Source organism: Schistocerca serialis, chromosome 8 (genome assembly GCF_023864345.2).
Source record: "Schistocerca serialis cubense isolate TAMUIC-IGC-003099 chromosome 8, iqSchSeri2.2, whole genome shotgun sequence".
Classification (NCBI taxonomy): Eukaryota; Metazoa; Arthropoda; class Insecta; order Orthoptera; family Acrididae; genus Schistocerca; species Schistocerca serialis.
In genome coordinates this window covers 272,710,400-272,716,995 of record NC_064645.1, presented here as the reverse complement: position 1 = coordinate 272,716,995, position 6,596 = coordinate 272,710,400, and the positions used below count along the sequence as shown (strand labels likewise).

The window sequence follows — 6,596 nt, the reverse complement described above, 5'->3', positions numbered from 1 at the left end:
GATGCAATTATCCTTACTCTTGGATATTCAATAGTGTATGCAAGATGGATTCCATGCTATGTTACAGTGGGACATAAATCTCACAGAAAAAACAAAACAATTTTTTCTGAGTTGTAACATTTTGAAACTGAGGGGAGGCCATCGCGCATCCTGGATTGTGACATGATGATGAACCTGGGGTTCAGCATTTTGACTTAGAAACAATAAGATAACCAAAGTAATGAAGTCATCTTCACTCTCCACAGTAGAAAAAATTCAATGTAGCTGCTTCTGCCAGTAAGATCATGACAACTGTGAGGGTGTGATGCCAAGAGACGGTACTGTCAATTTGAAGGCGTATGTGGTCACATTAACCACACTTACAAAAGATTTCCAGCAACTTTGGCACTATAACAGCCCACAGGATGTCTCTATTCAACATAACACTCAGCCTCACACAAGTTTGAGGACTTGTTAACACATCATGAAACAGGGTTGGACAGTTTTACCCTTTCTCCCTACAGCTCTGACCCAACTCCCTTGGACTTCCAAGTGTTCCGGGCACTGAAGGGTAGCATTTGTGGAAGATATTTTGAGGAGATGAGGTGGTGATTCGCACAGTGCAGAAATGGCTTAGTGACCAGAAGAGGAACTGGTACTGATATGGCACACATATTTGTGTATCGATGAAGGAATGCCACAGAACTGGAGTGAGCTTATGGAGAGAAATAGGGCGTGTAATAAACAACTGTTGAAGGAAAAAAAATGGAGCATTACTTCCTTGGTCCCTTCGTATTCTGAATTATAAATATTTGAAAATGAAAAAGAAAGTTTATTAGCAACAGGAATCATTCCTTAAGTGCTAAAGTGAGTGTGTGTGTGTGTGTGGGGGGGGGGGGGGAGGAGTGTCTGTTTCACTTATATATTTTAGCAGTCTTTTCATTGTGCCTGTCAGTGACACAACACTTCCTCTGTGTGGTGAGTAGTAATCTATCCTTCCTAAACTATTTTAATTCTATCCTAGATTTTCCCTTGTTCGAAAGACACATTTGATATTTTTTAGCAAAGAAAGGAAAACAAATGAAGGATGACAGTTTTGTTGAGTAAACAAATATGTTAATCAATTACAAACCTGAAATGTCAGCTACATAAATGCAGGTGCAAGTATTGGTACATGAAAGTCATTTAATGAAATTATGAATAAAGTTAATTTGAATAGCACCTGTGTATATCGCTAGCTGGTGAAAAGTAATGTACACAATGCTGAATTATGTCAACTATGAGGAACTTAAATAATAATAATAATAATAATAATAATATAATAAAGTGCTTTCAGTTGCACAGTCATAACAGAAGACTAGTTGGTGTTACATTATAAGTTCAGTGGTTAGGTTACACTTTGTATTTGAAGGAACAAATCCTAGTCTGGTGCTGGTGATCTAGGTTTCCCATAATTTTTCCTAATTAATACAATTTCTTCAGTTAGCTCACATTGAATTATTTTACTATCATTGTCTGCCTGATTTAGTGTCTCCTTTGTCGAATGATAAATCTCAATGGTAATACACCAACAATAGAGATAGATACATTAGGAAAGAAAGCAATATTACAACCCAATGGAATGTGGCTCAACTGAATCATCTCTGTATCACAGTAAAGGTGGGTTTACACCTGTGTTATTCTATTTAGAATTTGTGCTGGGTCTGCATCTCAATTTTCTTATAATTCATTATGATGCTGTGCTCTGCTGATATTTACCAAATGCACATCCCATTTTCTGTGAAATGTTTCATTCTCTCATAGTAATTTTACCCTCTCCATCAGCCTCCTTCAACTTCGAAGGGCAGATGAACATACAATTCAGTCATGACAATAAAGACAAGGTGTGATCCACCTATGCCATCGATTAAATTGTTTACTTAGTTGTCCTGAAAAGATAATATCATCATTTAACTGTGCTAGAGGGATCACATTTTACCCATCTGAACTCGTTGTGTATTTGACTTACTGCATTTTCTTGAATAGCTTAGTCAGTCTGCCCTCCTATCCTGCACACAAAAAATTGCAGGTAAGCAAGTCACTTACAATTAGTTTAAGGAATGCAAAACTAGTTAGTCCTTTTCTTGACCTTTTGTGATAAGTTACTGGTTGTAAGGGCTGTGAATTTATACAAAGGAGGAGATGTGCAACTTACACGCAAAAATATGTATACAGCACTGATATTAATGAAAAAGTGTTTGTTTGGAAAGATGCTGTTTATTACACAAAGTGGATGGTGTCATACATGTATTGTATATTGTATTTGGTGATTAATGTGTGACAAATGAGACCAGAAATGTGATCAACCGGAGCAGAAACCAATACCTTAACAACAGCTGACAAGCTCTCACACATTTTGCGTAGGTGGAAAAAAGGTCAAATCTATGCAGTTTCTTGGGTTAAGTACATTAGCCTGAATTTGTGTATTTACTTCAAATGTTAGTAGTACACTGAGATGACAAAAGTCATGGGATACCTCATTATTGTGTCTGACCTCCTGTTGCGGCATAGTGTAAAAACTTGATGTGGTATGGACTCGACAAGATGTTGGAAGTTCCATGCAAAAATATTGGGCCATGCTGCCTCTTTAGTTGTGCATGTTTGCAGAAATGTTGCCAGTGCAGGATTTTGTGCTTGGACTGACTTCTCGTTTATGCCACATAAATGTTTGACGGGATAGATTTCCGGTGATGTAGGTGACGGAATCATTTGTTCGAATTGTCCAGAATGTTCTTCAAACCACTCGTGAACAATTGCAGCCTGGGGACATGGCGCATTGTTATGGATAACTAAGTTCATAAATGGCTGCAAATGGTCTCCACGTAGCTGAACGTCCTTTTATTTCCAGAAGGCTTTGGCTGAAAGCTCAATGTGTAACGGTGTTTTCATTGTGCTGGCCTGCAACTCAATATGTCATCTTTCATTATGATAAGTAGCACTCTATCCTTTTCATAATTCTTAATGCAGTCCAACATTGGCCCACTGTTGCATCCAGGGCGAGGTTCAGGGCATTTCAGCAGATAAAATTCAACCTGGCATTCCTAATGGGCCAAAATCATTCGATGTAAAAGTAATTCTGAGATGATCTAGCAGATAATGTTAAGGTTGTTCAGAGGTGATTCTGCGTTATGCAGGTTGTCTCTCCTAAGAGTTACCAGGTGCATTTTCTCTAATATCTCACAGCATATTAGCAACACAACCGGAATCAACCCAAAGAAATACCGTTCACCATGTCTTTCACGTGATGCCCAGTGTCAATGGAAAGCGTCGGTTTGTTTCCCCGTTACAAAGAAAATTATTTTTGAAAGCAGAATTTTATATCCCCATTCGACAGAGTGGTCCCACCGTGCAGTATGATATTCATTTTATCAGTATTTGATATGTATTAACAGGACAACAAAGCATGAAGAATAACCAGTACTCCAAAAATGACAGCACTGCTTGGCCAATGCTGACTGCTGCCACTATGCAGCAGCACTGCTCAGTTGCTGCTGGAGCACTGGTTATTCTTCGTGTTTCACTGTATCTTTTATTACATATCACTTAACCAAATCTCACACTAGGCTAATTTGGAGACTTTATCGAATAGCTATATCAACTTCGCTTTACAAATAATTACCTTCTGCAAAGGGAACCAAATTTATGCTTCCTATCAACACTGGGCATAACATGAAAGATGTGATGAGTGTTTGGGCTGACTCCAGCTACATATTCCAAAAACAAAATTGCAAAGATTGGCCAAAACATCAGAGAAAATTCGGATGATGAATCTTAGGAGGGACACCTGGTATAATACACTATGTGATCAAAAGTATCCAGACACTCCCAAAAACATACATTTTTCATATTAGCTGCATTGTGCTGCCACCTACTGCCGGGTACTCCATATCAGCGATCTCAGTAGTCATTAGACATTGTGAGAGAGCAGAATGGGGTGCTCCGTGGAACTCACGGACTTCGAACGTGGCCAAGTGATTGGGTGTCACTTGTGTCATACGTCTATACGCGAAATTTCCACACTCCTAAGGATCCCTAGATCCACTGTTTCCAACGTGCGAGTGAAGTGGAAATGTGAAGGGACACGTCTGTTGACTGACAAGAGACCCCCGACAGTTGAAGAGGGCTCATAATGTGTAATAGGCAGACATCTATCCAGACCATCCCACAGGAATTCCAAACTGCCTCAAGATCCACTGCAAGTACTATGACAGGGGGGGGGGGGGGGGGGTGCGAAAACAGATTTCATGGTCGCGTGGCTGTTCATAAGGCACACATCACGCTGGTAAATGCCAAATGATGCCTCGCTTGGTGTAAGGATCGTAAACATTGGATGACTGAACAGTGGAAAAAACGTTGTGTGGAGTGATGAATCACGGTCCACAATGTGGCGATCCGATGGCAGGGTGTGGGTATGGCAAATGCCTGGTGAACGTCATTTGCCGGCATGTGTAGTGCCAACAGTAAAATTCGGAGATGGTGGTGTTACAGTGTGGTAGTGTTTTTCAAGGAGGGGGCTTCCCCTTGTTGTTTTGCATGGCAGTATCACAGCACAGGCCTACATTGATGTTTTAAGCACCTTCTTGCTTCCCACTGTCGAAGAGCAATTCGGGGATGGCAATTTCATCTTTCAACACGATCGAGCATCTGTTCATAATGCACACCTGTGGCAGAGTGTTTACACGACAATAACATCCCTGTAATGGACTGACCTGCATAGAGTCCTGACCTGAATCCTATAGAAGACCTTTGGGATGTTTTGGAATGCTGTCTTCGTGCCAGACCTCACCGACCAACATCGATACCTCTCCTCAGAGCAGCACTCTGTGAAGAATGGGCTGCCATTCCCCAAGAAACCTTCCAGCACCTGATTGAACGTATGCCTGCAAGAGGGGAAGCTGTCATCAAGGCTAAGGATGGGCCAACACCATATTGAATTTCAGCACTACCAATGGAGGGCACCACGAACTTGTAAGTCATTTTCAGCTAGGTGTCTGGATACCTTTGATCACATAGTGTATGTCGAGTGCCTGAAAACTAAAAGAAAAAGCTGAAGACGAGCAGGGGACTGACACTAAGTTCAAGGTCTGGCTCTGACACTCAGCATATATAAATGTAATTTTTTACACACAAATAAGAAAAAAGACCCATTACTATCTGATTATACCACTGGGAACAATAAGAACCATAAAAATATATGAATAACTGTAAGAAGCAACCTAAAGTAGAATCACCACATAAAACTAGTAAGAAAAATAAACGTCAGACTAAGATACCCTGGAAGTACCCCACAAAATGTAATTCAACCATGAAAGAGGAAGCTTAAAAATCCCTTGTACGACAGATTCTTCAATAACAGCTGTCACTTGGGGATTCAATTAGTAAGCACAAAAGTGTCACTGAAGTACAGAGGAAGTTGGTACGAGAAAAGTGTTGTGTATTATATGGAGGTTCACTTTTAAGACCAAAAGAAAATATTTTCCAAGGACAGTTAAGCAATGTATTACTGCCACCATATGCATGTTACAAAATGAATGTGATGAGAAAACCAAAGAAATTTGATCTTAAATGGAGGTTTACCAACAGTCGGCTTACTCGTGCACCATTTGCAGTTTGAGCAGGAAAGAGGTGTAAATCAGACGCACCCTCCACATTGTAACTTGGGTTGTGAAGTATAGTTGTAGATGTGCTCTGCATTTCTTACTAGGTCAACTTACTATGGATCCCCTGTACTTAAGCAATAATGCAGTATAGGTCATTTTCATAGACAAACTGATTTCCTGCGGACCCACCGGTAAATAAAAGCCAGCTGTTTCCCTTTCCAACAAATGAATTTGTGTGATTGTTTCTCTCAGACATTTGTATGATATCAGTGACTCAAGTTGTTCCTCATTCTGTAATTAATGGACATGACATTTTACATTCCATAAGGTGCATTACTTTATTCCTCTACAATAAGAGCCAGTTTAAAGTCATTGCACTAGGCTGACATATTTTGTCAGGGTACTGCTACAATTTTCATCAGTTTTGAATTGTAATTTGATTTGTTTTATCAGTGACATAGTTTACACTTTGGAAATACATTGGGTCCTTTTATTTCTAGGGTATATATGGCCCTCTCGTAAGTTCGGTGGGTTCCTTGCATTGCTGCTGAAGAGCAGTATAATCTCTGAATGCAATCATCTCTGGGTGGTCGAGGGTATATCAGATAAATCTGGCTGGTATTCTTGCAATCGTGCTAATGCCATTTGGCATTTTCAAACCTTCGTTTCCTGATGGATCTCAGGAGAAATGTGCACAGTAACTTAATTCTTCATCTAGATAAAGCCTTTCTCAAAACTAGTTACATGACAAGTAGGTAGATGTTTGCACTATGTTCCAAATTTGTCACTGATAACTTCAGCATACTGATCAATATGTCCCAATAACCCATTCAGATAATTTGAAGTAACGCTTCAACCTAGATAAGGAGCACCCTGTCAGATTAAAACTGTGTGTGCTGGACTGAGACTTGAACTATGTAGGAGAGCTTCTGTGAAATTTGGAAGGTAGGAGATGTACTGGCAGAATTGAAGCTGTGG

At 40.0% G+C, this 6,596-nt stretch overlaps 1 protein-coding gene across 1 annotated transcript in view; it reads right to left on the bottom strand.

Moving 5' to 3' along the window:
• LOC126416784 (reticulon-4-interacting protein 1 homolog, mitochondrial-like) overlaps positions 1–6,596 on the bottom strand; it is a 172,061-nt gene that overhangs the window by 7,396 nt on the left and 158,069 nt on the right. The gene's annotated exons all lie outside the window — the stretch shown is intronic.